General features: G+C 38.2%; 1 long non-coding RNA gene across 1 annotated transcript in view; it reads left to right on the top strand.

Annotated features, from left to right (window-relative positions):
• Positions 1-26,788, top strand: part of LOC103892209 (uncharacterized) — a 201,015-nt gene extending 174,227 nt beyond the window's left edge. Inside the window, exon 3 of the long non-coding RNA XR_656431.4 lies at positions 26,594-26,788. This is a non-coding gene — a long non-coding RNA (uncharacterized LOC103892209). The remainder of the gene's footprint in view (positions 1-26,593) is intronic.
• The last annotated feature ends 440 nt before the right edge of the window (positions 26,789-27,228 follow it).

Genomic DNA, 27,228 nt, shown 5'->3' with positions numbered 1-27,228 from the left:
AAATAATTATCCAGCAAAATCAAGGCACTCAGAGAAATTTTCTTCTTATATGACATAACACAGGAAATAAAAGCAATAATAACTTTCAGGCAATGAAACAATTTTAGTTACTGTTTTGTTTTATTATTTTGTCTTTGCTTTTATTTTATTTTATATTTTTGCGTTTTTTCCCTGAAAGTTATTTTATTTCCTCTAAAAGCTCTCTTTCTCTCCGTATATAAACTTAGCCTGAATTCCCTAGAAACAGAGCCTGAAATAAGGCTTTTGTGGCAACATGTTATTGAAGAGTGAATCCCGGGAAGGAGGCGTGAGAAAGATTTGGAGTGAGGCAGGGAAGGAGGGTGAGCAAATAGAAGGGTCTCCAAGGTGGCAGCACTTCATGAAGAAAGGACTGCCTAGTGTCTTGGGAAGCTTTGGAGAGGATGCATGATGCTACTGTGTCTTTCAATCATCTCTCCAGAGGGAAAAAAGAAGAACTATTATTTTACCGGCTTCTGTCTCCTATTGATTAAAATTTGCCAGTGTGGTATATTAGTACTCTCCACTTCACAGTTACACACTTCTCATGTATGCGCTGAGCAAAGACGGGGAAGCACTAGGGTATTTGCATGGCCTGGATGGAAGAGGAGGCACCCAAGCAATAAAAGGGAAGCAGATCAGAGCACTGCATTTGTAGAAGAAGTAGTAGCAGCAACCAAGCTCCATGGCTTTAAGCAACACCAAGTCAAGTACATGGGTCTGGGTGACACATAAACCCATGCTCTACAAAGCAGAACCTAGAAGGAAGCTGTTTTAGACTTTTCATCCACCACTTGTGCAGAGTACACTTGAGAAAGGAAGGCATTTTTAATTCTAACACTGCAGAGAGCTGCACAGAAGCTATCAGTAATGGAGATAATTAGAGGTATAGAGTTGATCAAAACTTGACTTATAATGAACACTTTGAGTAGTTGCAGACAGAGAGAGTGATACTTTTCTGCAAATCAGTATGTCAGATATAACACAAGGGAGCAACTTGATATAGATCAGTGTGACAGGAGCAAGAATACAGCAAATAGATGAGCAATATCAGTTGTAAAGAAATATCCCAAATAGCCAAAGTAAGACAGTTCTTCTGCCAACTAAGCTTCACCAAGACTTAGAACCATTATTTACTGAAATTTTGATTTTTTGGTATTTGTATATATACTGATTGTATGCATTCCTACCATAGATGTTTATTGAGAGCTTCCTGAATGCCAGGTTGTGTACCAGGCTCTGGCCACACAGCAGTTTGTGCCCTCATGGTTCTTAGCTTCTAGTGAAGGAAGATGAATAATAATATGTTATAGAAGTATAGAGAAAAATAAAGCAGGATAAGGAAGACAGGGTATGTGGCAGAGGGGCAGGGATTGCTATTTGGTAGAAGACAGTGAAGGAAAGCCTCTACAGTGAGGCAACGCCTGAGCAGAGAGACCTGAAGAAGAGGAAGAAGTGAACTGAGTATCTTGGGGGAAAAGGCCTCCAAGCTGAGGGACCAGAAAATAGCTATTACTGTCGGGGAGATACACATTCATGAGCTGAGGCTATTCACAGGCACATATTCTCCAAAGTAAAAAAAAAATTAGCAAACTTCATATAGTTGATTTAATATTCTTATCCAGATGTTCTTAACTTTATTGTCATCATAAATGTCGGAACTGACAACAACTCTTCATGCTGTTATTCAAGAGATAACTCTTTATGCTATTATTCAATTGTCAATGGTAGAACAATTATCAATTGCAGCCAAGATCCCTGCTCCCATGGCCTGCTAATAGTGACTATGCAAATTTGATCGTCTGAGCAGGTAGAAAAAACCTGCCTGCCCATGGATGGGTATGACAATCAAATAAGCATAGAGGGCAGATGGGGCCTGGAGGGACAGGACATCAAGCAGTTATAGTTTAAGGCTGGATTGGGATGGAAGAAAAGTCTAACCAGAGATTGACAACTCTAGCCCTGAGAACTTATTTTGAGGATGAATTGAATAATAACAATTTAGAAACGATTGTAAAATAAAGAAAATGAGTTGGAATGACTTCTATGTCAGATGTTTAATGTTGTTGCAGTCAGCTGCAGCGGAGCTGCAGACTCATGGCATACCAGCATGCTAGAGTTAACATACGCCAGACGAGGGTACGCTCGTGGATGAAGAAGGCTGTTAGTGTCACATGCACCTGAGTAAAACACTCCAAAATGTGACCACAACAAGCTTACTCAACCTCTCTTAACATACTCTCTTGCTCTAATGCATGACACTTTGCTCATTTCCTGTTGCCTGGGACCTCGAGGTTTGTGTGATATGGCCCTCAGGAAGGCGAAATGGGGTGTTCACCATGGTCAAGGAGCCTGGAGACAAGGGGCAGTAGGGGAGCACCAGTGATAAATGGTGCTCATGCCAAACATGTTCTTTCAACATAAGAATGAATGTTAAACACATGGGAATAAGGCAAAAATCCAGATAACACACATGTATATGGATATACACATGAAGAGACCCCAACTGGGTGTCCTGACAGCATTGAAGAAGCATTGCGGTGCATCTGTATTTGCTTGGACATCTAGGCCATTTTTCAAGGTTTATAACTTAGCTACAAAAATGTATTTGTGACATTTTAAGTCCCAGCCTGAGACCAAATTTTGATTTTTAAATTCAAACTTATCATTCCAAAACTCATTCTGGCACTTTTTTAGGGCTTGATGAATTGTTTCAAAGATGTTTATTGCTTTTAGGTCTCTGTTTTATTGCCAAGCCTGTAAGATGTAAACCGCTTTGAATTTTATTAAGATGGTGAGTGATTATGCAGTGACACGACTTTAAAACAGGAAACACCAAAGAGATTTAACTGGATTAAGAGAGAATAGTACATTTTACGTAGTTAGGCTGTTTCTAAGAATTAAAATATGCCTCATCTGGATATGTATTTCCATCATGTAATATAATAAGGGCGTTCCAAAAATATCACTGTGTTCTTTAGAAGAAAGGGTAACAGTTTGTTCTGTGTCAACAGCAATATTGTGTATTTCAAACAGCTTTCAGCTGGGATCTCTAAGTTCTGAACAAATATTATTCAAATCACCTAACATGGAATAGATTTTGCCATGGTTGATCATTGATTAGAGCAGTAGGTTGAGAACTAGATACTCTTGAAGTTGGCTCACTTTTTTATGACCCAAAGTCAAGTGGCTCAGAACATCTGGGTGCTTCTGAAGCCAAGAGCCTCTTTAAACTACCAAACCCATTGTCAAGTGTCTGGCTGCCTTCAAAAATCACAGCTGTGCAACTTGATACATCCTAGGCTTTTAGGATTCTGATTGAAAGTTATAGAAATCAACTGAGATAAATAAAGAAAATAAAGACAATTTATTATAAAGTACCTGAGATTTCACAGAACACAAAGACAGGAGTGCAGCCAGGCCTTGGGAAGGACTGGAATGGAGAACTGGCAAGCCACTGGGAACCCACTCTGTGTTCTCACTCACACTCTGCATCTGCTTCTCACGTGCCTATTCCTAAAGGCTTTTTTTCTTTTAAGACTCAGTTCTTTTCACCCTCCTCTACTCCATAGTGTGGTAGTCCTCAATTGCTGTGTTCATATCTTTTAAACGTTGCTTCCAAAAGGGTCATTGCCTCTGCTTCTCTGTATTAGTTGCCTATTGCTGTGTAACAAATGACACTAAAACTTGATGGCTTAAAGCAACAAACATGTATTATCTCAGTTTCTGTGGAAGCAAGAATCTAGGTATGTCTTAGCTGGCCCTCTTCCTTAAGGTCTCATTGGAGGCTGCAATTAAGGTGTTGACCAGGATGCAGTCTCTTCTGAAGGCTTCACTGATGAAGTTGCTAAACTCACTTACTTGGCTGTTGGCAGGATTCAGTTCCTTGAAGGTTATTGGATTCATTGGCTGTTAAGCCCTCTTAATTCCTTGCAACATGGGCCTTTCTCTAGGGCAGTTCACAATATGACTGCTGGTTCCCATCAGGTTGAGCAAGTGAAAGAGATTAGAGATGAAACACAAGATGGAAGTCTCTGTCTTCTTGAAACCTAATCATGGAAATGACATTGTCTCACTTTTAGGTCTTCTATTTGTTAGAAGTGAGACACTAGTTTCAGCCCACACTGAACTGATGGGAGAGACATCCACTCCAGTGGCTAGAGATCACTGGGAGCCCTTTCAGAGGCTGCCTATCACATCTTCTCTGTCTTTGTTCTTTCCTGCTGTCATTTTGTTTTCTTCCCAATTCCAAATTTATTGGCAAAGGTCTCTGACTGACTGACCCATCTTGAGTTAGGTGCTTATCGTTGTTCCAATCAGCTGTAGGGAAGCCCAGAATCACAGTGTCCATGGTTCTGTGGTGTTTGTACTAGGGCAAGACAAAGAGGACCATCATGGATGAAGAAGACAGTCACAGAGCATGGATCAGAGTAAAACACTCCAAAGCATGACCACAACAATCTCATTCAAGCTCTTTTACTTAACGGAAATAAAATTTCCGAGCAGATTATTCACCTCCACAAAAGACTGGTTCAATGCACGTAAATTTTCTGGGTAATTAAAGTCCCTGAAGTCCTTAATTCTAATATACATATGTAATGAAGATTAAGTGTTTTTTTTTTCTTTTTTGAGGCAGAGTCTCGCACCTTTGCCCAGGCAGGAGTGCAGTGGTACAATCTCGGTTCACTGCAACCTCTGTCTCCTGGGTTCAAATGATTCTCCCAGCTCAGCCTCCTGAGTAGCTGGAATTACAGGTGCATGCCACCATGTCCAGCTAATTTTTGTATTTTTAATAGAGATGGGATTTTGCCATGTTGGCCAGCCAGGTCTTGAACTCCTGACCTCAAGCGATTTGCCTGCTTCAGCTTCCCAAAGTGCTAGGATTACAGGTGTCAGCCACCACGCCCAGCCAAAGTGGGTTTTTAAGAATTCATTATACGTGCCATTACTCTTTTTCTTAAGAAAAGTGTTTATTATTTTTAAAATTGTAGTAAAATATGCATAACGTAAAATTTACCATTTTAACCATTTTAAAGTTACAGTTTGGTGGCATTAAGTACATTCACATTGTTGTGCCACCATCACCACGATTCATCCCCAGGACTTTTCATCTTCCAGAATTGAAACTCTGTATCCATCAAACACTAACTCCTCATGTTCCTATCCTCCTGCCCTGGAAGCCGACATTCTACATTGTCTCTATAAATTTGACTACTCCAGGTACCTCACGTTATTGGAGGAGCCACAATATTTGTCCTTTCCTGACTAACTTATTTCAGCTAACACCATGTCCTCAGGGTTCATCCCAACTGTAGTGTGTGTCAGAATGTACTTCGTTTCTATGGCTGAATAATATTCTGTTTGTATATGCCACATTTTGTTTATACATCCTTCTGTGGATGCACATGGGTTACTTTCATCTTTTGACTATTGTGAATAATGCTGCTATGAACATTGGTGTAAAAATACCTGTTTGAGTTCCTGCTTTTAATTCTTTTGGTTATATACTCAGAAGCAGAATTGCTGGATCCTATGGTAATTCACTGTTGAAGTTTTTGAGGAACTGCCATACTGTATTCCGAAGTGGCTGCACCATTTTACATTCCCACTAGCCATACACAAGGATTCTGATATCTTTACATCCTTGCCAATGTTTATTTTCTCTGTGTGTGCATGTGATAGTAACCATCCAATCAGGTATAAAGTGGCATCTCATTGTGGTGATAGGCATTTCCCTAATTGTATTAGTTCATTTTCACATTGCTATAAAGACTGAGTAATTTATAAAGAAAAAAGGTTTAATTAATTCACAGTTCTGCATGGCTGGGGAGGCCTCAGGAAACTTACAATCATGGCAGAAGGCAAAGGGGAAGCAAGGCACTTCTTACATAGTGGCAGGAGAGAAGGGGGAAGTGCTACACACTTTTAAACCATCAGGTCTCATGATAACTCACTCACTATCACGAGAACAGCATGGGGAAAACCTCTCCCATGATGCAATCACCTCCCACCAGGTTCCTCCCTTGACACATGGGGATTACAATTTGAGATGAGATTTGGGTGGGGACACAGGACAAAATCATATCACTAATTATTAGTGATGTTGAACATTTTTTCATGTGCTTATTGGACATTTGTATGTCTTCTATAGAGAAATTTCCATTCAAGTCCTTTGTCCATGTTTTTAACTTGGTTGCTTATTTTTTGCTGTTGAGTTTTAGGAGTCCTTTTCATATTTTGGATATTAACCCTTTATCAGATATATTGCTTGCAAATATTTTCTTCTATCCTGTGGATCACCTTTTTGGTCTGTTGACAGTGTCTTTTGATACAGTGAACAAATGTAATAATTTATCTATTTAAGATAAACAAAAATTTTACCATTTTAACCATTTTTAAGCATACAGTTCAGTCGCATTAAGTACATTCACATTGCTGTGCCACTGTCAGCACTATTCACCCCAGGACTTTTTCATCTTCCAGAATTGAAACTCAGTATCCATTAAACACTAACTCCCCACTTTCCCATCCTTCAGCCCTGGCAGCCACCAATCTGCTTTGTCTCTATAATTTTAAATAGAGAAATTATTAGTTGCCTGCACTTGTGGTGTGACATCCAAGAAATAATTGCCAAAGCTAATGTTGTGAAGATTTTCCCCTATTTTTCTTCTAACAGTTTTATAGTTTTTGCTTGAACATTTAGGTCTTTCAGCCATTTTCGTTTGTAGGCATAATCAGAGGACCCTAGATCATTGGCATTTCCCTTTTGTCATTATGACCACATTCATCATTTGTATTCGAAGGCATAAAAGAGAGAAAGCATTGTCCACACTCCTATGATCACTAAGATATTTGAGAATTCCAAACATTTGCAAAAACTTAACAAATGTCTTTCAATTCTCCAGTTATCTCCCAAGGCATCCCAGACGGTTTTTAGGGGGCTGCTAACTTATTTCAGAAAGTTTGAACTTTGATATGATCTAGTTGATACCTTAAAAGTTTTTGGAGGGCTGGGCGCAGTGGCTCATGCCTGTAATCCCAGGACTTTGGGAGGTCTAGGCGGGTAGATCGTGAGGTCAGAAGATCGAGACCATCCTGGCTAACACGGTGAAACCCCGTCTCTACTAAAAATACAAAAAATTAGCCGTGCGTGGTGGCAGGCGCCTGTAATCCCAGCTACTCGAGAGGCTGAGGCAGGAGAATGGCATGAACGTGGGAGGTGGAGCTTGCAGTGAGCTGAGATCGCACCACTGTACTCTCCAGCCTGGGTGATAGAGCACGACTCCGTCTCAAAAAAAAAGCTTTTGGAAAGGCTGATTAAAATAAGTATTGTTTATGAGATAGGATTCCGCTAACGTTTGTGGTATTTTAAGTGTGTTTAATGGATTTGATTTACCATGATAGTTTTAGTATTCTATCTGACACCCAGTGTGTATGTGAAATCTTTGGACCCTTGTCCATATCTTTTGCCTTCCCTTTGCTAGCTCTAGGTTTGTTTTCAGGATGGAGATATTCTCATCTTCACTGTAGGTGTTTGTCACACACCTAAACATCACATAGGAATTCCTCTGTCCCCCTCTGTATCTGCACCAGTAAGAAGAGTCAAACATTTTCTCATAAAACAAAGTGCTTGCTGCACAATCAGGGAAGCTCCTGATGAAACCTTTATATTGAAACATCTCCACTCTAAGGAACTGGTGGCTCTGTCACTAGAAGGAATCCCTAGAAACCCCATGGGCGAGTGAGTGAGTAGATGAGTTATGAAATTGCTGGCTTTTATGATACAATTGAGGCATTGGAAAATCTCAGGCAAGTCCAAACCAATTCAGGTTATTTGCCTTCAGGTATTTGGGAGGGTCACCAGAATGGCTTTAGGGTTCGTACCCTCTAGCAGTTCTGCCAGGGCTGGAGTAACATATGGTTCCTTGGGTCCATTTTCCAAGTGCTGCTGGGCCTGGGAAGGGGCAAGGTGTGAAGGTACCTGGAGGAGTGGGGACATGGTATGTGGCAGGATCCAATGGTGGAAGGACTTCCTGGGCTATTGTGACTGATCCAGTGCACCATCCTACCAAACCATGTTATTCCCCTATGTGTTAGATAGGGTAGGCTAAACTGCCATGACAAATAGGCACAAAATATAACAGTTTAACAGAAGAGAAGCTTTATTTTTATTTTTATTTTTTTGAGACACAGTCTCACTCTGTCACCCAGGCTGGAGTGCTGTGGCACAATCCCTGCTCACTGTAACCTCTGCCTCCCAGGTTCAAGCAATTCTCCTGCCTCAGCCTCCCGAGTAGCTGGAATTACAGGTGCACACCACCACGCTGGCTGATTTTGTGTGTGTGTATTTTTAGTACAGACAGGGTTTCACCATGTTGGCCAGGCTGGACTTGAACTCCTGACATCAAGATCCGCCTCCCTTGGCCTCCCAAAGTGCTGGGATTACAGGTGTGAGCCACCTCATCCAGCCCTATTTTTCTTACAAGCTCAGATATATGCCCAATGAAAATATCTCCTGTGTTCCAGAATATTTTAATGAAAATCTAGGGGTCACTTGAAACGGAATTAATAGAAGCAAATACTTTTAGAAATGGGCCAAAGTTATTTCTTCATTCTGGGATATGGGAAGAGGGTTTGGGCGTGGGAATAACAACTCAGGACTATGCATGGAAGAGAAAGTTTCACCTAATATTCCTGTTACCATTTTCTGATTTTATATTACACTTACATACATAAGTTTATTTGTATAAGCTCCCACTATAGAAATAGAAATACTTAAGCTTTTCAGCCTAAAGAGCTCATTAGGATTTCAGCCTACAACATTTTCACAGACAACTCATTATTTCTCATGATTTCACACTGTTCTGTACAGCTGTGTCATGACGATGTGGGGGTAGTGAAATATTAGGGTTCAGCTGTGCCATCCATGATAAATTCCTGCTTTAGCTGCTTATTAATGCTTTGTCTCCAAAATGAACGAATAACCCCCTGACATTCCATTGTTTGAGAACATACTCAAAATTATTCTTTAGAGAAACTGAAAATGCTGCTCCATTATGATTTTTCCCCCTAAGAGTGGTGAGTTGATTGAACTGAGTGCAACTGTGATACACCTGGAGTCCTAGGGGACAGTCAGCTGTGAGTCTGGATTGATAAAGAGCCCGAAATACAGGTCACTGAGTAGTCCTTCTGTGGTGTACGTTTAGGTTTTAACTGAGATCTTCCTGGTTCCAGAGGCAGAATGGGGAAGTTATGCTGCTTATAACATGGCACATGGGAATTAGAAGTGTTGTTTGTTTGTTTTTGGCCGCGGAGCAACTATCCCTTCCATCTTCTCTCATGTCCTAGGACTGACTGGCCTGCATGATCTTGAGCAAATCTCTGAAACTCAGTTTCCTCCCAAGTAAATGAGCTAATCCTGCCTATCTCAGCATTATTTTGAGGATTAATTAAAACAGTCCTCTACAAGCCTTCACATTATGCCCAGAAGATACCAAGCACTCAATAAAAGTTTACTGGTTAATTATTATCATTGTTTGAAACTTGGGTAAATTGGAGTAGCTGGGAAAACAGATATTAAGATGTGAAAATCAAATGAATTTAAAGGGAAAAATTAAAAACAGAAATACTAATATTATCATTAAATAGCATTTTCAGAAGAGATGGATTTATGCCTTCACAAAATAGGTGACTGGCAGACAAGAAGATCTGCCCAGATCTCTCACATGGTCTTGACATGGAGCCTGAAAATGCCACCACTGTAGCCATTAGTAGGCTGTAGGTGGGAAGCATTGCTTGAAACCAAAAGACCCATTTTAGGAAGCATGAGGGAAGAAAGAATATTGTCCTGACCCACTGAAAAATCCAGGGAGCATCTGGACCATGAAAGTTCTGAGTGCCTTTGAAGGGAAATCTTGAGGGTGATGTTTAATAGGGAGTGGAGTTTGTTGCTGAAGGGTCTTGATGTTTTCTTTCCCTTAAATAGGGCCACATAACTCCTGCTATTAAAAGTGTCACCTTCTCTGGGGAAAGATGTACAATCTGAAACAGCCAGGTAGTGCCTTCCCTGAACCTGCCTGCTTTATGATGCTCTAAGTCTGCCTGCCATATTGGTCAATATCTGTCAGTGGATAATTTTGTCATCTTTGGGGTCCAAATGATATTGAGCCATCAATGAGTGAGACCCTCCTAGACCATCCAGCCCAAGCCAAGCTACTACAGATTAGAAAAGCCCAGTCAATCTATAGATTCATGAGGAATCACAAATAATTGTGGATTTAAGCTACTACATTTTGGGGTGGTTTGTTACACAGTAGAAGGTAACCAATATAGAATCCAACTTTTCCTTACTACTGTTGCAGAATTATACACTAGCTTTATCTGAGCTGGGATGTAATGCTCCGGAAGCCACAACTATGATGATATGCTAACTCCTAAGAGCCAGAGGCAACCTGTGTTCTTGATTGAAGTGAACTCCTTGAAGATTGTTTATCATAGACCCCAAAGCCGGAGCCAGAGCTGGGACCTACGTGCTGAACAGCTGCATTCAGGAGGGGTCTCTGAGTCTCCATCAATAGAACGAAGGTTGAGAGAGAACTCTCCTGTTCCTCAAAGAGTACATGGGCTGGGACTTAGGCAACTGCAGACAAAGATAGTGGTACTCACAGCAGAATTGTCCAATGGGAAGGCTGGACTTTACAGGGCATAGGTTAAGCCTGAAGGTATGAATTTAGGGGTGACTAGAACAAAGTAAAACAGTTTACCTTTGTGAATGGAAGGTTTTCTGATGAGCCAAAACCAAGAAAGAAAGATCAAAGAGCTCAAGGTTTATGGGGCAACTATGAAATCCTTGGATAAAGAATGAAAGGGTGATTTAAAGGCCCCTAGGCTGTGAGTTCCTTGAGGAAAAGGTTCATCTCTTACTCAGTTTTGTATCTCCAATTCCTCCACCTTGTATTAACACACAGTAACTTTTCAGTTTGAATGGACATAAGCAAAGAATGAGATGAAAATTTGAAAAGAACAAAGGGAATGCATTATGTCAGAAGTCAACACATGAGAAGGGTCTCCATACTCTTAAAATAATAAGAACTAACATTTTATTGAATGTGTGCATGGACTTGTACTTTACTAACCTCTTCTTAAGGATTATTTCATACCCATAACAATAATAGGGAACAGATAATATTCTTACTCCTATTTATAAATGAGGAAACTGAGGCATGGGCAGTTCAAGGAAATTGCCACAGTCCTCACAGTGGCTCTGAGAGTAAATTTTGGATTTTACATGATCAGTTCATTTACAAAGTTCATTGTTCAACCTCCCAGGATTTGGGTGGCCAATACTGTCAAAATCAGCAGGTAGTGTCAGGAGAATGAGCAGCTGGAAGAGATTATTAAATCTGGTCAGAAAAGATTATGAGTTATATTGGGGACAAAGTAGGCGAAGCATGAAATGTTGGAAATTTAGTAGTAGAAGCAGAAATCAGGTCACAAGGAATTAGTAGTCAGGAAATGTAAGCAGCAAGTTTAAGCTGTGAGTTCAGAGTCAGGTGATAAGCAGGAGGTCAGAATTTAAATATGAGTTGGATTAAGTGGTGATATTTAAAGAATTGTTAGTTATTTTGAGACAATTTGATTATGTCTCTTTGGAAAATGGACCACAGTGATGAAGTCAGCAAGAGACAGGAGAGTAAACAGGTGGGTGGTGGAAGGGTGGGAAATTTCAGAAGTGCTGTCAAGAGGAGTAAGATCGGGAGCTAGTGGAGATGATACAGCAGGATTGTCCAGCATAGGTTAGCATCAAAGAATGACTGAAAAGCACCAGCATCTCAAGAGTCAAGTCGGCTGTGTTGTGTACCTTCTCCCAAATGCAGATCATCACAGACCCAGGAACAATAGAAAGAGATGGTCATAAAGTGATCAGTCTTGTCTTTTCCACTCCAGTTGTGCCCTTGTTAGCCCTAAAACACAACAAGGACCCTCCTGCCCAAGGGGTCTGCACATGTTGTTACTTTAACATTCTCTGTCTGTGTGTCTTTTATCTCCCAGATAGCATCATGGCTTGGCCTCATTTAACTCAAATGTCATTTCCTCTCAGAGGATTTCTCTGGCTACCCTACCTAAAAACCACATTCCTCTTATGAGGTCTTATTTTTCCCCGAATTGTTTATCACTGGCTATCATACATTTATTGATTTACTTTGTAAACATTTGTCTCATCTCATGGGATGTCACTTTCCATGAAAGCTGGGACATGGCTGTTTTTAATGTTCTATCTTCTTAACAATGCTTCATAATGGTGTTCAATAAGTATTTGTTAAATGAATGAATACATACAGCTAGAGATTTGCTGAGTGAGTTGTGAGAAAGGTGGGAAAGGCTCATAAGTGTAACTGTAACTAAACCAAATAATATCGTGTTGTGCTCTATGTTTTCCAAGGTGCTTTAGAGGAGGGATGGTTAGATGGTGAATAATCTTTGAGAGGGGATTTGGGGAAGTTTGATAGTTGAGGGCATCCTGGGTAGTTGTGGTTTAGGTAGTGGTACAAATAAGAAAGTAAGATTAGGATTTCTGAGATAGTCATTCAATGTTATTGAAACAAATGGAGTTAAGAGTTGGAAGCTGATAACAGGTTTATTGAGAATAACCATCATAACAGAGCAGAGGAGAGTAGTAGTCTTTCTGCTAAAAAGAGCATCATAGTCCAGCATCATCATAGTCCAACATCATCTTTCTCAGCATCTTATGAAAATGTTTTACAAAACAAAGGAAATGACAAAAAGCTCATAATAGCACTGGAAATTAACAAAAGCAGCCAACCACTCGCACAGTTCTTAGAGTTTCCATGACCTATAGTATTGATGAAGTTGGATTGCAAATTACAACTAATGGTCTATTCACACATCACTGTCTGATAAAAAAAACTGCAAGTTGCTTCTTCCCCCATCTCCCCTCCCATAAGTGCAGGGACACAGGATATCTTTGCAGCAAGAAGCAAAACCAAGCAATCACCCTTATGCTAAAAGGGCTACTGCCTTAATCAAACAACCTGAGTCCCTGTATCAGCTCCCCACAACACTGGACCAGAGGCTCTATCACCCTTTCCCACCTAGCTTCCTCTGTCTTTATTCATTAGTACCCATTTTGGCTAAGGGACCTGAAAGTGAGTGCGTTATGTCCCTTTATATGAAATGTCCCATGGTCTTCTATGGATTTAATCATGGAAGAATTACAGACTGCGTCAGGTGAGAAGTAGAAGTTGTTATGCCCAGGCATCTATGATTAGACAAACTTCCTACAAATTCTGATGCCACCACTTCCTAACTGCACAAGCTAGGACAGATCATGTAACCTCTCTGCTTTATTATCTTTAAAATTGGAATAATGGCAGTACATTTTTAAGGCGAATTTAAGAATAAATAAGATAATACATGTAAAGGATTTTGTAGAGGACTAGTCATGGTATAGGTTCAATAAATGTTAGCATACACTCAATGAATGTAAGGAAATATTCCTGGGAACACAAGTTTTCCTTTTCCATAGCTAGGAAACTTGGCATGGAAATAGATGAAGATCTATTTAATCTATGTGAGCTACAGCAAGGAGGAAGAGTTGGTTCAGTATTGTGATCACTGGCCTACGATTTGGGGGTCTCAAAGGAAGACTTTTGCCTGAAGCCAGATGGAAAGTGAAAAAGGCCAAAGAGGTCAAGAAGGGAGTAAAGAAATGGATTTAGAAGCAGCTGATCACCTTGTCTATACATGGCTTTGGAAAGCTCTGCCAAGGGTCTAGTAACATACAAAATTAATATGGAGTCTACTAGAATATTTGAGATAGAAACATTATCTTGAAAACTCACATTAAAAGCATAATGTTAAAATTAAAAGAAAATGAGAAAATGTCTACTTTGGTTTCTCACCAAGCCACAGGAAAACATGACCTTCATGAAACCAGAGCCCATGTTTACAAGAAACCATCTAGATGAGATGAAATGACAGGTACACCAGATTCAGGAAGAGGTTCCTGAATGCCAGGCCAGATTTGATGGGGAGGCATAATTAGTCTTTCAGCCACAGAGCAGGAGTTGATAGAGGTCCAATAAGGGCTAAGTAAACCTGTCCAAAGAAGTCAGCCTGGATAGGCTGGGCAAAATTGTAGACTCTAGGACCAAGAGCTTGGACAGAACACAGGGGAGAGCATCAACTGAGGCGCTGGATGCTGATGTTTCCCAAGGCACTCAATTGAAGCCCATCTGAACTCACCCACAGTCTAAGAAGCCTGTGAGGTTCTGAGCTGATTCAGAGGAGGACTGAAGTGCAGAGTGAGATCAAAAGTAAAGAATATAAGGAGCTTAAGAAGTGTAAACATAGAATTATAACCAAATCCACTTTAGATACAGCTAAAAGTCAATTCTTAGCTCTGCCATTACCCAGCTATAGCCTTTGGAGAAATCACATACCCTTTCTGATTCTCAGTTTCCTCATGTGTAAAATGGAGCTTAGAGTTCAGTGGAAGCCCTCATGTCTGACACAAGCAGGGCCACTAGTTGGTTAGTCAATCATAAAACCAGTTCAAGTGAGAACAAGCAATAGTATATATTATACTCGAAATCCTTTCTTAAGCACATAAAATGTATTTATTATCCAATATTTTCATGCAAGATTAAGGACTTTTCTTGAAATGTGGCCCACTGGTTAGAGTCCTTCCTTTTTTATGTTTTCAAAACCAATATCCTTGATGAATTGCCAAAGTTTTCTTATTTTTCTTCTTGTTTTTAAATGGACTGAAATAAGTTTAAGCACAGAATCCTCCTAGACCTTTATTCCCACTTCCATTATCCTCACACCTGTTCTTTTATAGTTGTCTAGATCATGGCTAATTTGACTACAGTTTTTTTTTTTTTTTTTGATTTTAGCGACTCGCCTTTAAAGTGAGTCCTTCCAGATTATTCAATTTAGTTTTCATGGAAATGACAGCTTTCTTTATTTTTCACTCTATTTCATTGATACATTCATTACTACTCTATTAAATTATCTAATTATAATTGCAACTGGTTTGTGAGGAAATGCAACTGGTGTTTGGTAAGCAAAGACCTCAAATGGAGAGAGCAAAAACTGGTGAACATTCAAGAAAACAGCCTCCCTGCTGGCTATGAACATCCAAACACATACAAAGAGAATGGAGAATATCAGTCATTTCAGTAAGTCTATTCATGTGAAGATATGTTAAGAATCCTCCCAAGGAACCTCATAAAATTGTCATGAGAATTGAAAGAAAAGGAAAAGTTGAAGGCTTGTCAAATGGCTCAAACTCGTAGAAGTTGCTTTCTTTTCTTTCTTTTTCCTTTCTTCTTCTTCTTTTTTTTTTTCTGTTTTTTGTTTTGCTTTTTGTTGTTGTTGTTGTTGTTGTTTTAGAAAGACCAGATCTGGCTCTGTCACCCAGGCTGGAGTGCGGTGGTGTGATCTCAGCTCACTACAACCTCTGCCTCCCGGATTCAAGTGATTTTCCCATGTCAGCCTCCCAGGTAGCTGGGACTACAGGCATGCGCCACCGTGCCCAGTTAATTTTTGTAGAAACGGGGTTTCGCCATGCTGGTTTTGGACTCCTGACCTCAAGTGATTTTCCTCAGTCTCCCAAAATGCTGAGATTACAGGTGTAAGCCACCACACCCAGCCAGAAGTTAATTTCTTTCTTTCCCTTCAGAAGCCTCCCAGGCTAGCACAGTGCCTTGCAGAATGATGACCCCTGTCCAAGGATGTCATCTTGATAATACTCAAGGCTGTGATTTAAATGTTCAGTTTCTTTGTGGATCCTACCTTATTGCTTTAAGGCTGACCTTTCCCAAGTCAATTTCCCTCACAGGTCTGGACAGTCAGTCTTTTCCTCCCATGCTCCAGGACCATCTTGTTCAAGCTTGACACCCATGACTTTGGCAATGCACAGCTTTCTGTGCAAGATAAACTGGGGGAGCACTAACATCAGGCTTCCAGATAAAATTGCTGGGTAGTTTGCTCTTTTGAAGCCAATGGCATTTGGAGCTCTGGATGATTTTATTCCAGGACTATGGAGATATTTATAGCTGATCTTGATGTTCTATTATATTGTATAGAATTTTCAAAATGTCAAATAGGATGAAATGTCCACCCATGTGTTGAGTGTGCAAAGATAACATTGGGGAGAAGTCATTCTCTTCATTTGTAATTTACTTTGATTTAAAAATCACTTTCATACTGGTACAACAAAAGACAAAACTGTGAGGTAGGCAAGTGTATTCCCTTTTCTAATGAGTCCAATTTTTTTTCTGGCTCAGCAGAATATGAACTGCACACAATCCTGAATGCTACCTTCCATTCTTCTAGGGAACCTCCTCTCTGATACATTCATGTCTGAACAGAGGGAAGAAATATTGAGAGCCCCATGTAATTGCCCACCACACGTCTAGGTGCTTAGAGAAAGGGTAAAGTTTCGTTCCACCAATCAAGTGAATTGTATTGGAGAACTCTGTGTTATTAGGCCAGAAAACTTACTTTTTTCAGTGTCTGTTTGTTTTTTTTTCCCCCTTCTTATTTTGTCACCATCCCTTCCTGGTTATATATTTGAGGACTTCTGTTTCTCTGGTTCTTTGTGCAAGAGGTCTGGCTATGCCACAAAGGGCCTAATACTCTGTGTGAGGCCTTTCCAGTCACCTACCAAAGCCATAGAGAGAATCATTCCATATAGCAAAGGAGCAGCCTGTGCCTGTTCTTCCTCTTCTAAGCTGTCAACAGGAGCTGGAAACAAGCTCAGAGGTGGCCACCATCTCTTCTTGAGTTAAAGATGACCTCTTCCATCTAGAGTCTCTTGGGATGTGCTTGAACATGAATAAAGAATAGAGGAGTTTCTCACAAATGTGTGGCCTGCATGTTTGTGAGCAGAAGAATGTGGTGTGTCTCCACTCTGGGATTAAACAAGCCCTCAATGCAGGAGACTTCAGAGATTTTTATGGAAAAAGCAATAACGTATCTGAGAGAGGTAAGGGAAGAAGAGGAAATAGGCCATCCAGACCCCAAATGCAAACTTCATTTCTGACATCATTTGCATGCATTTGGCTGGGGTCAAACTATGGAATCTGGGAGGCTGAGGCCACACATTGAATCCCCCATTCTTTCCATAGATCTGACTGTAAGCTCACAGAATGAAGCTACTAGTCACAGGGTGAAACTCTTGAAGTCAACACACACAACCACATACAATCTCTATTTAAAACATAGAAACAAAACACCTGATAGTTTAAAGAGCGTGGCTTCTGAGTAAGAAAACAGAATCTTCTGAGTAAACCTTAACTTCATGAGGAGAAACTCATCATGTTTGGCCCAAGTTTATCTTTTTTCTGATGGTATGACATAGATCTTGGGAACTATATTATCTTAACTCAAAGAGAACACATTTAATGATGAAACCAAGCCAATATCAAGGATTGCCTAGAAAGAAATAGAATTTTTATGGATCTGGAAAATAACTATTATGGTCTCCACTTTATGTGGCATGATTGTCTTCTCTCTAGACTTTTCCGAAAAAAGGCCACCTTTTATTTCAAAGCACTTCAAGAACTTATGGATATGTATCATTCTCTGAAGTCCATGGGAAAAAAAAGCCACACAGGAACAAATTTGATGACCTCAGAATGGTCTGGGCTCAAAATTGATTAACTGCTTATGTCAGTAAGCTTACCTTTGTTCTCTTTTACCATTAGTTAATAAACAGATTCATAGCTGTCATAATGGCATAGTTCTATACTGCACGCCTATCTACTATGTTGAATTAGAAATTTGAAGTGTAAGATTATGATGTTTTAGATCACAGAAGCTGCCAGGTAACCACGATTCTAACTTCTTTGAGAAGAATTGGCAGAAGGGACCTTTGCACTGCAGATTTCCCAGTATGAACTCCAAGTTACACCAAAAATTTCCAGTCCCATTTGTAACAAATCGTGTAGCCAATGTGGGACATGTCTAATTTTGGATGACCTAAAACTGCTAGATGGTGAATACTTCTGTGCTCAACCTACTATCCTAAAACAGAGGTTCTTTTATTTCGAAAGGTTATTTTTAAATTAGTCTTTGGAACTGTGAGATTTGCAGTTTTTGAGTTCGTATTTTCTAAGTGACTGATTATGGTTTTTTTTTAGATACCTTTCCTGAAATAAGATGTAACTAGGGGACAGCTGGGACCTGGTCATAATCTCATCTTCTAACAGCAACAGGAAGGGCTGACCATATTAATATCTTCCTTGTTTAATAACATGTTGAAACTTTAAGCCTCTTTGGTATCTTTATTATTATGTTTATTATAATAAACCTTAAATATACAGTTAACAGATGTCCTATGATCACAGGTTTAAACTATTGCCCTGGCATCCTGTTTAGTACTCATTATGAATTTACTATTTTTAAATAAACTATTATAATTTATAGTTACATTAAAATAAAACTGGATGGGTTAGATAGACCCTCACTTTGTTTTTCCAACTGGTCTCATCTTTCGGTGTGTAAGCTGTATGTGCAGTAAACACAGTTCTCACTTTAACCTGTGGCCAAATGGGAAACAGGATCCATGATACCCTGTTGTTTTCCACCCTTGCTAGATGCACTCAGCTAACTCCTCCACTTTATAGTCAGCCAGCAGGGCACTTATCAATAAAATGAAGGGTACTTGGTCATTGGTAATTGCTTGGATGGTGGTAGGAGAAGCAAGTTGTGTTGTGGCCTGTGCAATGCCCTGTGAAAAGCACTGAAGCCAGCAGACTATGAGTTGGTAGCGTCAGTGGAACTCAACTGGAAACAAGGAAAGTTATAATTTAGATGTCCATAAAATATGTCTGGGAAATAGAATTGAGAAGTTCTGCAGTCAAGTGTATCATCAGCCATCTGAAAACACTTGCTTAGTGGTTCTGTCAATAATTTTAAGGTAATCCTATTATTGCTTCTTATTATTTGGTAATGATTTTTCACTAAAGCCCTTTTGACAACAAAGAGCTAAAAATATTGAAAGTACACATTTAGTTAAAATTAAGGACTGATTTTCTATTTCCCAAGAAAGTTGATAATAAATGTGCGACTTGCATAGATTAGTTACGAAATCTTTACCATCCATTGTCGGTGCCAACATGTTATCACTAATCACATGAAAAATAGAAGATACAAAGTTGCTAAAGAAGCAAAAATATATACTTCAAAAACTGCTAACTATTAAAAAATGCCCATGGATGCAATTTAACACGAGCAGTAGCAGGAAGTGTGTTAAATTTTCGTTACATAACTTTCATTTAGATCAAACGATTGTTCCTATAAATTTATTCCACACATTTTAGATTCTGTGGTTTCCTGCAAATGTATGAAAAGTGAAACATAGCTGTTAGTAAGTTGGCCCTATCATTGAAAGAACAACTTGGCCAACAGTTGAAGAATGCCAGTTTTTTATTAGTGTTATCAGGGTGATTCTAACAGAAAATCAGTCAAATTACTTCCAATAATAGCTTAATATTTTCAACCAATTTATGAAATCAAAATAAAGCTTTGAGTGCTCATTCAGAGACAATACACCTGACATTACTGTAAATTTTATTGTAAACTTACTTTAATTTTATTCGTTTATTTTTTATTTACTTTGAAACAGGGTCTCACTCTGTCACCCAAGCTGGAGTACAGTGGTATAATTATAACTCAGTGCAGCCTAGAATTCTTGGGCCAAAGTGATCCTCCTGCCTTAGCTTTCCAAGTAGCTGGGCCTACAGGTGCATGCCAACACACTCAGCTACTTCTTAAACTTTTTTTTTTGTAGAAGCAAGGTCTCACTATGTGGCTCAGGCTGGTCTCAAACTCCTGGGCTCAAGTGATCCTCCTGCCTTGGCCTCCCAAAGTGTTGGGATCATAGGAGTGAGGCCACCACTCCTGTTTTATTTTTATTTTTATTTTTAAACTTACTTTGAAAATCCAATATTTAAGATGAAATTATTCTAATATAAATTTTGGTGGAGTATAGTATCATGGTAAAAAAATTCTGCCTAGTTCTATCAAGCTGAATCATATTTGGAACTGGCTGTAGTGCACACAGTACACTGATATCTGCAACTCACAGATATCAATCTGAACATCTTTGATTCTCTAGTGATTGAAGTAGAAATCAAGAGTTGTTGAGGTTTACAAATATGTCTTATATTTATGGGTTGAGTAAATGAATTACCTCATATTTGTGAAGAAGCTAATGTTGAATTTTAAAAGAGAAATACTTCATCATGACAGTACATGTTTTCTTTACCGCCCAATACTAGTTTGATTTTAGAAACGCTGGACTTGAAGAGCTACTTTGTAAAATTCTTACAATCTTAGTGTCCCAGAAAAAAGTGAACTTTTTTTTTGGTAAACAAGTTCAGTAAATTTGGGTTGTCTATTGTTTAAAATTACTTGGAAATCTTTCATCAAATTATTCAATGTATCAACTACTACAAAACTTTGTCTTTCAAAGCTTTTAGTCAATTGCAATTGTTAAAAATATATCACAAATGAGAGGACAATAAAACTTATTACTTTAGGAGCAGGGGAAGAGCTGCACAAATTAAAAACTGAGAGATTGAAAGGTTAAAGTTTTAATTTTCAAAACCAACAATGGCTATTTGAGTTTATTGACTTCTGGGAAGAATTTTTGTCAGTATCACTACTTTTAATGGAATGAATTTCTATTATTGACCACAATGGAATTAAGAATGATTATAATTTTCAGCATTTCTATCTGATGAAACATTCAACAGAATCAAGTTTTGTCTTATAAAATATTTGCCAAAGAAAAGTTCTTTGAATGGAGAAAAAGGAATGTGTAAAAATACTTGCACTAAATAATTACACATTTCGAGGTTTACAAAAAAGAATTGAAATTACGTTCCATCAGTAGACTCTGCTGTAAGCTTACCAGATGCTTCAGCATTTATGGCTCTTTTATTTTTTTGGTTAAATTCCTAGCACCTAAAACAGAGAAAATCTAATTCAGAAATGGAGGTTTTATGTCCATCATCCTTATCAATCCTTTCTTTCTCTCTGGAAGGTTTTTTAATTTTCTCTTTGTCTTTGATATTCTTTTTTTAAAAATATATTTTTATTATACTTAAGTTCTAGGGTACATGTCCACAGCGTGCAGGTTTGTTACATATGTATACATGTGCCATGTTGGCGTATATCTCCTAATGCTATCCCTCCCCCCTCCCCCCACCCCACAACCGGCCGGAGCCTGTCTTTGATATTCTTAAACTTCACCATAATCTGTTTGTGTGTTGTTTTTTCATACTGGAACTATATAAACCGTTTCAGCCTGAGGTTTTTTATCTTCTTTTAATTCTAGAAATTTATTTTCATTGTTTCTTCAAATATTTCCTCCTCTTTGTTTTCATTTCTCTGTCCTTTAAAGACTTCTATCTTTTGGATGTTGGCCTTCTGTTTCAATCTTCCATATATTTTAGCTTTTTTATATATTTTATATCAGCTTAGTCTTTTCTGGTGGTTTCTGAGATAGTATTGTCTTTCTGAATAATATATTCCTATTTTCACAGGATTTATATGACTACTTAACCCATCTATTGTATTCTTTATTTCAGCTATTATTTGGTTCACATTTAATGTTTTCTCTTAACCTTTATTTTATGTGGCTATAAAGATGACCAATATGTAGTATTTTTCTAAAAGACTGTGAGATATTGTGATATAAAAAGAAATGTATATTTGGTCTCTGCCCCTGGTTTCTGGCACAGAGCTTCTAAAACCTTTGTAATTTTCTGAGCTATAAGGATGCTAAGTACTTTTTTCTCCCTTATATTTTATCTTTGACCATGGATCCTGATACAGATCCTAATTCCTTGGAATTTCCTGGGTGATAGAAATGTCTTTTTATGAATGTGGCAACTCTTGGTGGGCTCCTGGATGGGGACTGATCACTAGAAAGAACACACCCTGATGAGAAGCTTTGAACCTTCAGCCCCCTCCCCTGGTCCTCCAGGAAGGGAAGAGGGACTGACAATTTAGTTAATAATTGCTCAGGCCTATATGATGAAGCCTTCATAAAGATCCCTGAACTACAGGGTTCAGATAGCTTCCACATTGGTGAACATGTGGAGGATATGAGGAGGCCATGCACCCTAAGAGGGCATGAAAGCTGTGGAACTTGCCACATCCCTGGCCCTATGCATCTCTTCTATCTGGCTGTTCATTTGTGTCCTTTTATAATAAACAAGTAAATATAAGTAAAGTGTCTTCCTGAGTCCTGTGAGACATTTTAGCAAATAATTGAACCCAAGAGGAGTGCTGTGGGAACCTCTGGTTTATAGCTGTTGGGTCGGAAGCATAGGTAGAACAACCTGGGATTTGCAATTGACATCTGAAGTAGGGGGCAGTCTTGTGGGACTGAGCTTTTAACCTGGTGGGGCCTGCACTAATTCTAGTTAGTGTTAGGATTCAGTATGCTCTGCTGGTGTTGGAAAATTGGCTACTGTGGGTGGAGAAAAAAACCCACACATGTGGTCACAGCAATGTTCTGTGTTTTTCATGGAATACTACTCAGCCACAAAGAGGCAGAAATAATGTCGTTTGCAGCAACTTGAATGGAGCTGGAGGCCATTATTCTAAATGAAGTAACTCAGTAATGGAAAACCAAATATCAAATATCGTATGTTCTCACTTATAAGTGTTGTGGGTTGGGGGCTAAGCTATGAGGATGCAAAGGCATAAGGATGATATAATGTACTCTGGGGACTCAGAGTGGGGTGGATGCTTAGGAGGGAGTGAGGGATGAAAGACTACATATTGGGTGCAGTGTATGCTGCTTGGCTGATGGGTTGACTAAAATCTCAGAAATCACCAGTAAAGAACTTATCCATGTAACCAAAACCACTCGTACCCCAAACAAATTGAAATAAAAAGGAAGTGTTCTGTGTTGAGAGAATAGTATATGAAAACAGTTTTTCCCCCTCCTATTTTGCAGATTGTATTATGTAGTCAGTTTTCAGGTAACACATATAGATCTAATTTAATTCTTTAATCACTCCTTTTAAATCCATATTGTGCTATTGATCTTTGTCCCCTATTATGTAATTTAGGCTTGAGTAGAATCCTTCTTTTACTTTAATAGTGGGTTGAGTCATCTGCCCTAAAAGATATCTTCAAGCCCTAGTGCCTGGCACCGGTGAATGTGACCTGATTTGGAAATAATGTCTTTGCAGGTATAACCAAGTTAGGGTTATACTAGATTAGTGTGGCCCCTAAGTTTAATAGCTGGTGTTTCTATAAGAGAAAGAAGAGGGCTATTTGGATACAGAGGGAGAGGAGAGACACAAAGAAAGAAGGCCATGTGAAGACTAAGTCAGAGATTGGAGTGATGCATTTAAACGCCAAGCAATGTCAGCAATTTCCAGGAGCTACCCAAAAGAGGCAAGGAAGAATTCTTCCATAGAGCCCTCAGTGGGAGCACGGCTTGACAATACCTTGATTATGACTTTGAGCTTCCAGAACCCAGAAATAACACAATTTTGTTGTTTTAAACAACTCAATTTGATTTGTTATGGCAGCCTTAGGAAACATACACTGTGGAAGGAGTTTTTAATAGTCAAAAACCATTCCAAGCCATACACAGATTGTGAGTTTCAACAAGTTTGCATATAACAGAACTCCCTCAGGTTTTGTTCAATTTTTTATTTCTCTGTGGAGAGAAACTTCTTTACTTACTTAAATCTTATCAAAATACAGGCTTAGGTTTTTTATTAAACTGCCTTTCACACCTCCAATTTTTTCCATGTTAATTTTTTGTTTTGTTTTGTTTTTAGTATTCTCTTGTCTTTCATCATTTTTCTGACACTTTATCCAAAGGAAAAAGTAGAAAATTGTAAGCACTTTGGGTCAGAATATGGACAGTGGGAAAAACTGGCCTGTGAGTGTCTGACTTATGTGCACAGTGCCCATCACAGATAGGGTGGTAAAAAAGGGAAAAACAAACAAACAAAAATAGTCATTGAATTGAATTTCAAGCTAGTAGGGTGCCCGTATACTCACAAGAGTATAAAACCATATTAAAACCACATGATATTGTCTTTTTGTAATTACCAGGGGGTGATTTTCTTTGTTCCAAAGTCTGTAATAGAACTTTGTGTTCTTCAAAACGTGTACCACACAGCCCCTTAGCAGTCCACAGATAGGATTAGATACAAGTTTGTTTTTGCTGCAGTGTGTAGTTAGTCACACAATCATCATCATTAATAATAGAACTTTCATCATCACTTTGATAGTTTTATAATTTGTTAATGTTTTTACACATATGTTATTAACCCTGTGGATTATTTATCATATTTGATTTAATACACCTCTCATCTGGTATGTAAACCAAGACTCGAAGATATTTAGAAACTTAACCTAATTCACAGAGTCCACATTCAAGGACCTTTACAACACAGTACTTCAACAAAATGTTAAGAACTGTGAGAGATACCAAGAGAGTCATGGGTGTCTTTTTGCCACATTTCTGGTATATACCATGTGCTATTATTGTTAATGTAGAATAGATTTTATTTTTCATGGTTAAAAAGTCTGTCCTCTTTGTTTTGCATTATAGAGAAAAGTGTACTACTGCCAGTAGACTAACTGAGATAACTCAAATTGGGTGATGAGGTGGAGCACTCTTTGCAGAAAATAGGAAATAATATGCTCAAATTTCTCTGGCAGGGTAGCTAAAATGAAATAATCACTTTGGCAGTGATGGACAAAAAAAAAAAAAAAAAGAAAGAAACTAGAAAGAGACCTAAAAGAGGTCTTATTTGTAGTGACATTATTGATAATGTAGATAAGCTGCATTTGTAACTTTAAAGAAACTGAAGAGATAGAAAACTATAGTGGGAAGAAATGTTGGGTCAGTCCTTATGTTGAAAAATGCTTCCCAGAAATATGCTCATATCATTCACCCATTGACAATCATCATTTGTTGGACACCAATTGCTTGTACTACATTAGCTTATGACATGAATTTGAAATATTTTATTATACCCTGGAAATTATTCAATCAATAAATTGGTTTTCCATTTGAATTTTGTGTAGATTAAAAGTACTTTCATGCTTCTAATTTTTAAAATTTTCTGTTTCAAATAATTTTCTGATGCTAAAAACAGCACCTACATCCTTGCTATCAATTGCTTTCTTTTTTAGTGACAACTAGACCAGTAAAGAGGAAAAATAATAAAAATGGTATCAATACAATATGAACTGATACAGTGAAAATTCACATGATAAGAGGAACTAAGTGAGAGGAGTATCAAACAATAGCTTATTTTTTGTGGCTGGAACCTAGCTTGCATTCCAGTAGCCAAGAATTTGCCCATTGGACTATTTGTATTTTTGCCCATTATGTGTAATTTTCCATATATCTAAATTTTTGCCATATTCTTTATAGAATAACTTTAAATGACACTGAATTTGGTAAGGCCTAGTATGACTTTTCCTGAAGACATATATATTTGGAGACGTGAAAGTTTAACTGAACCTTTCCTTTTATGGCATATAGCCAATCATATACCTGTATAGTGCTGAGACGTTAGCCAGAATTGCCATCCTGAAGTATTTTCCAGGATTATGCTATAGTGAAAAGGAAGAATAAACTCACATGTATGAGATTTTTCTATATTACACTGATGACTTCCTTAAAGGAAAAGTCCAGACTCATCCTATTCAGGATTCTGAAAAGATAAGTGTTACTATTATAACATCAAACATACCAGTGTTACTGTTGTATTATAACATCAAACATACTAATTTGCTACTTACAAGAAGTTTTAAAAAGAGAAAAATGCAATAAAAATTTTTTGTGAAAAATTATTGCACACGTCATTGATAAATTCAACAAAGCTATAAACAAAGTGTTTATCTTTAATCAGTATCATTTGCCAGAGAAATGGCTTTATCTGATTTAAAAAATTAAATTTCTTTTCAACTTAACTACTTTTATTTAGCGGCAATTTTTGTGTACTGATTGCTTTTATTTTATTTGCATATATTGTACTGAAAACTAAGAAAATGAACCCATACTTTTTATAGGCACTGCTACCTGAATTCCTTCTAAATCACTGAGGAAAATGCAACTTAAACCATTCACTGTCACAACTTCTTCACGGTTAAATATATAAACATTATAAACTGGTAATGAAAATCATTTTGGGTTTGATTTAGTAAATGTAGAGGATTCTTATTCATTAAATAATGTCTTTCTGAAATTGGTAAACAAATAATATGTCATCACTTAAAAAATACTAGAAATATTTGTTTAATAAATAATATTTATAGGTAGATGTTCCAAGCGTATTTTAAGAGGAATTTCTTTGTAAATATCACCTTATTTTTGATGATGCAGCATTTTATGATTGGTTTTGCATAATAAATATTTTATTATGTAAATTTATAAATAATTTATTATATACCATGATTCTGTCTACTTTTACCTAACAGAAAAAGTGCTGTATAGATTTTATTTATTTTCCTCAATCCCACTGTCCAAACCATCCCCGAATTTCTTCAGTCGCAGACTTGCATGAGCCGTGGAGAAAGAGTCTGGATTCTGGGTTGCCGTGTCACACACAGCCCACTTGCAGGATGACAGAGGAAGAATGAGTCATGATCTCTGCAAGTGCCTGTCAAGAACAGCCTGAGAGGTCTGGAAAGTGCTCACCCCAGGACCCTTCATGTCCTTATTAAAATTTTATGGCAGAAAAAATGAGTCATAGGTGAAAAACAGGCTCTATAAAAAGCTTTTCTTGCCTTGGTATCAGACATAACATTTTACTTCAAGGAAGAGCAATATAATAACCTAGTGGTTAAGAGCATGGGCTTTGGGATCACATAGCTCGAAGTGCAGATCTGACACAGCCATTTAACTTTGAGCAATTTGCTTAACCTTTCTTTAGCCTTCATTTCCTTATCTGTAATAGAGCTCTGAAATAATGCCAGCCTCCTAGGGTTGTTCTGAAAATTAATGAGATAATGCACAAAACAACTTTAAAAAGCTGGTACCATATAGTAAAAACTGAAAAAAGAGTGTAGGGTTATTGTTGCTCTGATATCATTATCATTCATGGAAAATATAGGAGAAATAGAATCCCTCACCTTCTGTGATTAGAAACATATTATCACTGACAAGAAGCACAATTCAATATT

Source organism: Pongo abelii, chromosome 14 (genome assembly GCF_028885655.2).
Source record: "Pongo abelii isolate AG06213 chromosome 14, NHGRI_mPonAbe1-v2.0_pri, whole genome shotgun sequence".
NCBI classification, from domain to species: domain Eukaryota; kingdom Metazoa; phylum Chordata; class Mammalia; order Primates; family Hominidae; genus Pongo; species Pongo abelii.
Note: the sequence above shows the minus strand (reverse complement) of the source record. Positions and strands in the feature narration are given on the sequence as shown.